Source organism: Thamnophis elegans, chromosome 3, assembly GCF_009769535.1.
Source record: "Thamnophis elegans isolate rThaEle1 chromosome 3, rThaEle1.pri, whole genome shotgun sequence".
Classification (NCBI taxonomy): Eukaryota; Metazoa; Chordata; class Lepidosauria; order Squamata; family Colubridae; genus Thamnophis; species Thamnophis elegans.
Genome location: NC_045543.1, coordinates 71,264,485 through 71,275,923, shown reverse-complemented (window position 1 = coordinate 71,275,923; position 11,439 = coordinate 71,264,485).

Sequence of the window (11,439 nt, the reverse complement as noted above, 5' to 3'; positions counted from 1 at the left end):
CACCCCCTTATCTTTGTTTTGAATAATGTTCTTAGCACTGACGCTCCAGCTCAGCTTAGATGTTTATTGTGCATTGAATGAAATTTTCTGGAAGAAGGAAAGGGAGAAACAGATGATTTGTGGATTTGTGGATTCAGCCAGTTTGCACCTATTCAGGAGAAAGGTTGTTAATTTTCTAAGCAGTTCTGAGAACCAGAAATCTCATTTTGTTTTCTTTCCCACTTTACAGGGCTAATCCTGTAAGGAAGGCAGGAAGGAAACATTATGGTGTTGTTTCTAGCTTAATCTTTATTGTCCTGCTTACAGAAACTGACTCTCTGGTTAACCCTTATTACACTGTAACAGCTAAGGTGAAGCACTCATTGGCCTGAGTGACGAGTTGGCCACGCCCACACAGTCACAAGACCACCAAGCCACTCCTAACCAGCTGGTCATTAGGGCAGAGAACCGGTTGTTAAATTATTTGAATCCCACCACTGAATATGTTATATGCGACAAGTCAAGCAACTGCTTTTCCTTAGGTTCTTAGGAGTATTATCTTCAGAGATCCTTTTTTTAAAACAAAATAACCCAGAAACAACCAAAGCTCTCTGTAGGAAAAAAGTGTCCACTGAAATAACTTATTTCCAAATCACCAAGAGGCAAGACAGGAAATAATCCACGGAAACTAATCAAGGAAAGAAGCAACCTAGAACTAAGGAGAGAAATTTCCTAACAGTGAGAGCAATTAACCAGTGGAATGGCTTGCCTTCAGAAGTTGTGGCTGCTCCATTACTGGAGGTTTTTATGAATAGATTGGATAATCATTTATCTGGAATGGTACATCAAGCAGGAGATGAAGTAGAAGACCTCCATGGTCCCTTCCAACCCTATTATTCTGAATAAAATGCATAATGACATGAGTAATATTTCACAAAGTTATCTTTATAAAGATATGCAGCTCCTGCCAAGAATGGCTTCAATTATCGAAGAGCAATTGATTTTTGTGTTTCATATATGCATTTTAATTTTTAAAATACCTTAAATCAAAAGAGTCTGCAGTTCCAGAAATTGTTTCTCTTGCCCCCGATATACAACAGGCCTCAACTTTTGTCACCTCAAAAAACCCTTTAAGATCTGATTCTTTCCCTAGGCATCAGCAATTAACCCCCATGTGACTATTTGTTGTGCACTCAGTCACCATTTTACATTTTATATGTCTGTGTGTCAGTTGTGGGTTTCAAAAATTTTAGAACCTCTTCTGTAGGTGTGCTTTGTGGGAGTGACCAGGTGGGAGTGGCTTTCCAGCCATGTGACTGAGAAGGAGTGGCTTGGCAGTCATGTGACTGGGTGGGCATGGCCAACTTGTAAAATGTGGTGAAACTCACTTAACAACACTCTTGCTTAGCAACCAAAATGTTGGCTCAGAAACTCTGGCATTTGAAGCACGCAAGTCTTAAAGCTGTCAAGTTACAAGACCTTTGCACCCCTAACCCTTTAGAGAAAAAACCCCAAGGGTGTTCAAACTTGACAGCTTTAAGACTTTAAGGTTTAGATAGGACTCTTAGAGGCAGGGCAATTGGTGAGCCAGCCAATCAGCGAGCGGCAGGCAGGGCAAGCATGGTGCGGATGGGCGGGGAGAGGGAGCTGGAACCGGTTCTAAATGCCACGGTAGATTTGTGGAACCTCTTCTATAGAAGAGGTTAGAACTGGCAGGAACCCACCCCTGCTATGTGTGGAAAAAAGGAGAGAAACAGAGAGAGATTATTTAGATGGTTTTCTTTGCTTTTTGTTTTCTTTTTGATTTATTGTGTGATTATATTGTATACTGCCTGGAGTGATGTGGTCTGAATTGGGTGGCCTTATAAATCTTGAAATAAATTAAAAAATATTCAATACAGAGGTCAGTAAAACTCCAGATGAACTAGGTTGTTCCCCTCATTACTGTACAAATCAAAGATATGAAAGCCTGTGTCACAAAGGAGGAGGTATTTGGTGTATCTCTTCCATCGCCTGAGTTAATGAGTTCATCAAATTTTCTCAGAATGTTTAATAGTATATTGCCAAAAGACCAACTGGTCCTTGGATTTATTCAATTTTAACTTCTTTATTCAATTTTAATTTCCTTTATCTTCTGTAATTGGCTTCCCAAGTATTTTTTTTAGCTGGTTGTAAATTTTGGGATATGTGTTGTATCTAAATACTCTGTGATCTTCACCAAACCTAGTGTCTCTGGTTTCCAGATAGCCAAGAATTGTATTTAATAAATTTGTTTATCGCCTTATCAGAAGTTGAAAGATATTTCTTACCACCCCAAAATGAGGTGTTACTTGCTTTTGCTTGGCTTTTTCTCAGTTGATAATCAACAATTTATCAGGTTTGGTACTTTGGTAACTTTCCTGTAATATTTCTACTTTAAGTAATATATCTTCGTAAAACTTTGAGTTATTTCCAAAAGATGCAGTTCAATGATTCTCAATCTGTAGTCCATGGACCCCCGAGGCACCACAATGACAGGGGAATCTGTGAAGGTTTGAAGAAATGTTATGATTTAAATCTTGAGTTAAATCTTAGGAGTCTATGGTCATGGTCTGTGGCCACAAAAGGTATTTAAAGGGGGGTCCATGGTGAAACAAATGTTGAGAATCACTGTTTAGGAGCCATGGTGGCACAGAGGTTAAAATGCAATATTACAGGATAATTCTGCCAACAGCCGGCAGTTCAATTCTCATTGGTTCAAGGTTGAGTCAGCTTTCCATCCTTCTGAAGTTGATAAAATGAGGACCCAGATTGTTGAGGGCAATATGCTTACTCTGTAAGCTGCTTAGAGAGGGCTATAAAGCACTATGAAGTGGTATATAAGTCTAAGTGCTATTGCTATGTAGTTAATTACATATCAGCTTAATCTATACCAAGCACTGGATTTTGCTTAGATGTTAACTTTAATTGCTTCAAATCATTCAACATTATATTTTTCTGGGGAGGGGAGGGGTTGTGACTTGTTTTCTATATAATGCCAAAGAAATAATACTCATCTTATAAATGCTTTACTAGATTCCCATACTGTGGATAATAATAAAAAAGCATTAAGAACTGAATTAGTTCAGAAAAAACTGTTTAACCCAAATTGGCACTTTGATTTGACATCTTGTAGTAATAACAAACCATTCAATCTTCCTTTTTTTGAGGTACACTGTGAAATTTTACAATCTATTTATTTCTTTATTAGATTTTTCATTAAACTGTGGTCTACATAAATAAATGCTGCAACTTCAATTCTATAAATATAGGTAAGAGTAAATTAGGCATCAATCCATATTGATTCTTAAATACCTTTTGTTGGAAGGAAAAAAATAAATGTAGCAGTCATCTAAGGAGTGTTTATATCTTCACATATCAGAAGAAGTAATCTACCACAAAATTTAGGAACTTGTCAGAGTTTGGGGTTGTTATTGTTTTTGTATGAACCAGATTTATCAAGATTTGGGTAAATAATCCTATTTATGTCAAGAATCATATATATCCTGCTGCAATTTGAAGAAAAACACTTTATAAAATTATATTTTAATTTAGAGCTTAAATTGAAGCAATTGTATTTTTTTCTTCTGCAGTATGAAACTGTAGCATTAAGAATGTACTATAATAATAAGAATCTCTATTTCATTCTAGGTAACAGGAAGGGAAGGGAAGGGAAGAGAGGGAGGGTGGGAGGAGGGAGGAAGGATGGAAGGATGGAAGGAAGGAAGGAAGGAAGGAATTAGACTATAAGTAATTGGACTAATCAGAACTTGAGAATCAATTACTATGGTAACTATTTAGATAAGCATATGTAAGCAGGGGTGGGATCCAGCTGCTACTACTGCCAGTTCGCTCAGGGATGCACTGCACATGAGCATGTGCAGTAATATAAAAAATGTGCATGCGCAGAAGCAAAAAACAAGATGGCGGCGCCTGTGGCACTGCCCAGTTCTCGGAGGCATGGTAGGCCGAGTTACTACCTATTCGGCCAAACCGGGTCAAACCAATAGGAACCCACCTCTGTATGTAAGTCAGTTTGGTCTAGTAGTTAAGGCCACTCCTAAATCATGTGTGGGGAGGACTGTAACTTGTATTTGAATATGTTTTATCATCTTAGGTAGAAGACTTTGTAGATATCAAATTCCCAACCTGACATAACTATTTTGATAACTATTTCTGAAGAGGAAGAAGACTTAAAATATATGATTTCTTGATGAATAATAGAAAAATTAATTTTGCTTTGAAGGAGGATTTTGCAATAATTTTGTAGGATGGTTTTTAAAAATATATATTCTGAAAGAAATATAACAAAGTGTCAGTATTTAGGGTTTGATCTATCTATATATCTATATATATATCTATATATCTATATATCTATATATCTATATATCTATATATCTATATATCTATATATCTATATATCTATATATCTATATATCTATATATCTATATATCTATATATCTATATATCTATATATCTATATATCTATCTCTATCTATCTACACACACACACACACACACACACATTTCCTGTGTAAGATTGAGATTGTCTTGGCAACATTTCAACAACCTCGCTGAAACGTTGCCAGGACAATCTCAATCTTACATGGGAAAAGATCAGCATACCTACACCTACACATATATACATAAAACTTATGTGTGTGTTTGTGTGTGTCTATGTGTATCTGTGTGTGTGTGTCTGTGTGTTTGTATGCATGTATGTATGTATGTATGTACATACGTGTATATGTGTGTGTGTGTGTCTGTGTGTGTGTGTGATTTGAACCTGTGCTATATATATAATTGCTGGAATTGCATGTTGTGACAGTTATTCTTATCTACTTATCTACTAGTAAATACAAGGAAGATTAAACTGTTCCTAGTTCTCTTATGTAAATTTCTACATGAACACGTTTACGAAGAGACTGACCAAAATAATGGGTCTTAATTTCACTCCCAAGTCTTGATATATGGGAAGACTGCTAAATCAGAGGTGGGTTGCTCCTGGTTCGGTCCAGATCGGGTGAACCAGTAGTGGTGGAAGTGAGAGGCTCCGCCCACCTGTCTGGACACTTCTGCACACGATCACGAATAAACCAGTAGCACCAGGATTTGCAACCCACCTCTGTGCTGAACATATATTATGCACAACAGGCTGGAAAGGATTAAATTCCTATAACATAATTGCCATTCTCTTGAAATATAAATATAAGAGTAATATAAAATATCCTTTGGTTTATACAACCCTTTACTGCCCTAATTCTTAACCACAGGAAAGACTTTTGACTAAAAGGAATACATCTCATGTGTATTGAACATGTGCTTCCCTCAGTGAATCAATAATATCTATTTGTGACAAGAATAGTATGAGCAATGAAAGGTTAATGGTGTCTTCTTTTCAGACCAGGAATAGTCCTCAGCTCAAAATCCCCTGAAATACAGTATGTGGGATGTGAGCTACAGTGCAAATCTAGGAGGACTGCAGTAACAATTCCAGGTACATATGTTAATTTGCAAGATCAACATGTGAGCAGTTAATAAATTGTCACTTAACTTAGAAAAAGCAGTCGGCAACAGCAAAGTCCAGCTGGGAGAGAACAGATGCCCAGCCACTCTTTCCTCTGCTGATGCTTCCTGTAATTGATAGTACAGGAGAAAATATTCATTAACTGAATATTCATTTCTACTTTTACATGGTAAATAGCAGTCTCTCTGTAACGTACAAGGACTTAGTGGCATGACTCCAATTAATATAAGTGGTGCTGTTTAAAGCTAATTTGTGAAACTGGATACAGTTTAGCCTCTCATATTTTTTTAAAAAAAGATATGGGCTTTGATCACTAGCAATTACAATTATGAGCTGAAGTTAATTGTTTCAAAATCGCACAAAGGACATTTCATGCAGCTCTGCGCAGGGATTTTGAACGTGCTTGATATGTCCCTTTTTATGCAGACCTTTCCTTCACTTCACCTTTCTCTCACATTTATGAGGGAATCATAACATCTACGGCCTAGCTTAAGATCTATAACCAAAGGGAAATTTGGACTACTGTTCCTTCCCTCCAAAGATGCATAATTAAACCCTTTTTCTAATAGAAGGGGGGTGGATTTAATAGCAGCTGGTTAAGGCCTAGAGGAAGCAAACTTCTGGTTTGCAGCTTCAACACCCTTCAGCATCAGAGCACTGCTATGGCAAATGGACTGGGAAGGGTCAAAAACATATGTAGAATACCAAGGTAGCTGTTTCTAGTTTTTAAGCATTTATTTATTAGATTTTTATCCCGCCTTTCTTACTTTCATAAATTTCTAGCAATAATGTAAGAACCATTGACAACATCAATGAGCTTTTCAAATTTCACCATAGCAACATACGAGTCCTATGATGAGTCACGTGATCTACAGATTACAGTGATCATAGAGCTGAAGAGGCTGGATTGAAGTCAATTGCTGGAATCAAGAAATAAATAACGTAAATTTAAGCTGTCGAGAGTTGATGGATGAGAGAAAGAAAGCAGACAATTTTCAACATCACAATACGAGAAAGTTTGAATGATTATTGTGGTGAAAAAGTAGTTCACCACCTCTCATCCCCCAAAAAATGAAAATACTCAAAGAGCTGAATACCTGATTTTAAAACTGTGCCTGCTGGATGTAGGATAGAAGGACAAAAAGAAGGACATATTCTCTTTTTGTCATATGTCCAGTAACCCTAACTAGGAAAGGACAGAATTTATGTCTTGACCATGCGATGCAAATTGTCTTATTTTTATGATTTGACTACCTGAGTACATGTACTGTATGTCCTTCACTGATAGCCTGTACTATTTGATTTTTATGGTCAGTGATGGCTAACTTTTTCGTTGCTGAATGCTGAAAGCGCATGCACCCATAATACACTACATTCGCAACCTCCCACCCTGCACATGCTGGTGTGATCCCACACACACATGTGCCCTGCCCCCATGCCCCTGTGTACCCCCACCCCCTGCACATGTGTGCACATCTCCCACATGTGCCCCGCTGCCCACTAATGCATAGCAGAGACCCAAAAAGCAGCTGGCTGACAGGAGGCGTGCGTGCATGCACCATGGAGCTGAGCTGGAATGACAGCTCACCATCATGGCTCTAGGTGCACTGTTTGTGTTGACATTCAGTGAAGAGCTTGAAACTTTTGTAGAAAATAAATCCGTTTCCCTCAAGAATACAAAATGGAAGTTAGAATTTAGGGGAGGCCAATTTCAGGGGGTTTTCCCCCTAAAGGTAACATCCATGATTTATGCCAAGCCTAAATTTTTGTTCCTTACAGTTTTGTAATGTAATGCATAGATGACATTGGGGAACAAGAGGAAGAGAAGCTAGGAGATAATCAGTCAAGAAAGGGAAGAACCCCTAATGGATAAACAGTAAAAGAAAGAAACTTAGGAAAGTAAGCAGAGAAGAGTAATAATTCTAGCCTATTTCCCCCAAAGGAGAAATAGAGGGGGAAAAAATCGTAACAGAAGCAGAAAGCAGTAAATAGCTCAAGCAGAAGCTTGAAGAGGCTGGTCTTTTGGAATGGTGATTTTGGATCCATTGGGCCAATTGATTTATAAGCAAAGGGACTCCAAATAAGCAACACAATTAGGCAAGCCATAGCTGACAAGATTAGCTCAGACAAACACCTAGGATTTGCATTTCCCCTTTTGCCTGTAGAGCCAGCCATGACCCCACATTACCCTATAGGAATCTGGCAACATCCATTAAAATTTTAAAAGGCCCATTCTTAGACAGGAGCAGGAATCTCAATAACAAGCCCCAAAGAATGTATAAAAGCCCAACCAACTCCATTTTGTCAGCGACCCCAGAAACATGCTGCTGTCAGTGAAGTTTCTGGCATCCAAATAAACAAAGATCATCTTTCTTGCAGACAGCCTCCATTTTATTTCCAGCATCTTTCTCCCAGATTGAAACCAGACTGGATTTTTCTTTCAATATAGATATTTCTCCCTACCTCAATTTAAACTTTGTGAATACAGTTTATTGGAGTGCAGTTGCTCTGCATACCACTATGAAGATTTTCTCCATTCTCTTCAGAATGTTTCAAAAGTGCCAGGGAAATAATTTTGTTTCCAAATGTTAATCTTCAACTGTAGTCAACTACGCATGTGTGTGTGTGTGGATTATGGTATAAACTTAAAATATGTCTCTGTTTTTTTCTGTTTTCTTTATGCAGTGATTTCCTAGCAAGCAAAACCTTGATTTCTTTCCATCATGTTCAACTGAAGCTCCTCAGCAATGTATAGATTATGTCCTGCAGCAGTCCTCTTCCTCTTCAGCACGCTTCTTTCAGATCATACCTTTGAACATTTTGGAGCACTCAATGAACTGAGCTTTCAACAAGGTAATCACTGCCTGATCCATTTTAGGATCAATAGCCACTTTCTCTCTAGATTGAAAACAACTATCCATCTTTCAACAGACACTACCACTGTCTCAATCCAGTCAATGTAATGGAGGGTACTATTACAAATACTAAACTTACATAGCCCATGCTTGCAAGTGCCTGGTTTCCATGAAGGCAGCAGAAGAGGGGAATGTACCACTTCATCTGTTGGACCAGATTCATCCGGATCTAGAAATTGTGAACCTGAAGTTCTCTTTTGATTCTTTCCCCATACCTTCCCTTCTTCCAATGTGGATTCATCCATGGGAGACCTTGCTGAATGCATTTTCTCCAACGGAAGATTGGAGATACATACTTGTTTTTGGATCAAAGGTTAGGGAGGTTTGGGGGGGAGTTATGGAAGGAGAACATTCAAACAACTGAGTGCAACCAAGACAAATTCTACCTTTTATTTAATCTAGCTATTAAATTATATCATTGAACTTAATCACTCCTCATGCATTCAGTAGCCGTCATGGCTAATCTACTGTTCCAGAACCATATTGATTCCTTTCATCGCTTCTCCCTTCCAATTGTCCCCACTAAAAAAGCAAGAGTGAGGATTTGATTCTACCTGACAGCCAATTCATTAACATGTCCCATATTTTATTCTGTGAATTATAAGACAGAGAAAATGCATTACCAAAAGGGACATCATTTGTTGATATCTGTGATGAAGTGCTCCAGAATTGTTTGATGGATTTAATATTCCATGAATGAGATGATAAAATAAAAGATGCAGTGCTTTGTACTGCCAAGGGGCTTCTACAAATGAAACAGATTGATCCAATTGGGTAGCAGCCACTTAATGTTATTTTCATTTTCTCAAGTGACCATTAAGGCATGGGCATTTTGTTTCTTCTCTGGGTTTCAGCATGCAAAAAATGTTGAGTAAACAGCAGTATTTACAAGCATGATGGTGAGGATGCTATTAGCCTGTTTGTATATTTTAAAAAAATCCACAAATAATGCAGGAGTTCAACAGAAGGGGGTTAGGAAAAAAATGCAATGGAGCCTCCTAAGTATAGACAATTGCTTATATCTAGCAATGCAAATTGCAGTCTTAAGCATGTCTGTTATGCAAAAGTAAATCCCATTCATTTACTGGAACTTTGTTTCCAGCTCAGCTTAAGAAGTTCAATGCAGGAAAGAAACTTTTCTGCACATTCTTCACAAAAATAATGGCAAGCTTAGCATCTCATTTGACTGTGCCCTAAATAGCACGATCTTTAAAGTTTTATTTAGGAAATAAAATGCCACAAAAATGCAGGGGGCATATGGGAAATAGGATTGGTTATCCAGGGAACATGGAAATGGATGGAAGCGAAAGTCATTGGAAGGGACACACTGTCCAAATAAAGCCTCGAGCAGGATATTAATAGATGATAGCCAGAGGGGACTTAACAGATTGTAATATAATGTTTTTAGTAGAGGATGGAATTTTGTTTTCCAAAATTGCACTGATTTTATAGCATTATGCATAGTGAACATTAAACTAGATCCCTGCAATTTGTGAGATTCCTAATGGATTTAGATGTGGATATATTTGTTCATTTTTAATCTGCTTATGTGTGTTTTGAATCCTTCAGCATTTGAAATGACAGCCCAATACATCTTTTAAAACTATTATAGTCAGGAAGGAAAAAGACAGCTAACAGTCCAGAGAAGAGCAAGACAATAAGGAAAATATTGTTGGACTGACAGCATTATTTAAGAGCCATTTATAAGCTCTGTTTCAGGTACTGAATAATGAGCATGCCCATTTTTAACAAAGAACAAACCAAGGAAATGAATCAATGCCTTGGATAGTCTGTACAATGCTGCCTTCTTTAAAAGGGCAGGAGCACATTTTATATACAAATATTTCTAATGTTGAGGTTATGGAGACCTCTCCTGGTGAAAAGCTTGAGAATTCAATTCTATTTCTAAGAATCTTTATAAAATGCAATGAATGGTTCTAGGAATTAGATAGGGCTAGTCTAACAGAGATGATTAGGGGTAACATGATATCAGTCTTCCAATATATGAGAGTCTGCCATAGAGAATAGTCAACCTATTCTTCAAAGCACCTGAGGAAAGGACAGGAAGATATGGTAGAAGCTTATTGTATCCAGCTTTGATCACCACAATATAAAAAAGATGTGGAGACTCTAGAAAGAGTGTAGAGAAGAGCAACAAAGATGATTAGGGAACTGACAGCTAAAACATATCAAGAACAGTTGCAGGAATTGGCTTTGTCTAGTTTATTGAAAAGAAGGATTAAGGGTGAAGCATTGGATGGAAACTAATTAAGGAGAGAACCAACCTAGAATTAAGGAGAAATTTCCTTATAGAACAATTAATCAGTGGAATGACTTGCCTCCATGAAGTTGTAGGTACTCCTACACTGGAGGGTTTTAAGAGGAGATTGGACAACAACTTTTCTGAAATGATACAGGGTTTCCTGATTGAGCAGGGGGTTGAACTAGAAGACCTCCAAGATCCCTTCCAACTTTGTTATTCTGTTATTGCAGGTGCTCCATCATTAGAAGTTTTAAAGAAAAGATTTGAAGAGTCGAGGTGGCGCAGTGTTTAGGGTGCAGTACTGCAGGCCACTTCAGCTGACTGTTATCTGCAGTTCAACGGTTCTAATCTCACTGGCTCAAGGTTGACTCAGTCTTCCATCCTTCCTATATAAGTCTAACTGCTATTGCTATTGCTATTTGTCCAGAATGGTATAGTGTCTCTTGCTTGAGCATGGAGTTGGACTAAAAGATTTCCAAGTTCCTTCCAACATGTTTACTGTATTTTCACCCATATAACCCACGGGTTATATGCGGTTTTTACATACACAGCACACCCCGCGGGGTATAAAAGTGGGCGGGGTATACGAAAAATATTTTACACAGATTGACTACCGGTAAAGGGAGAGCTTGGGACCACCACTTTCCTCGCGGCAGTGGGCTGGCTCGGTGGCTCGGGCTCCTTTTCTCCCTTTTCCTGCTTGGGTTTCGGGACGCCTTCATGAAAACCCCGCCCC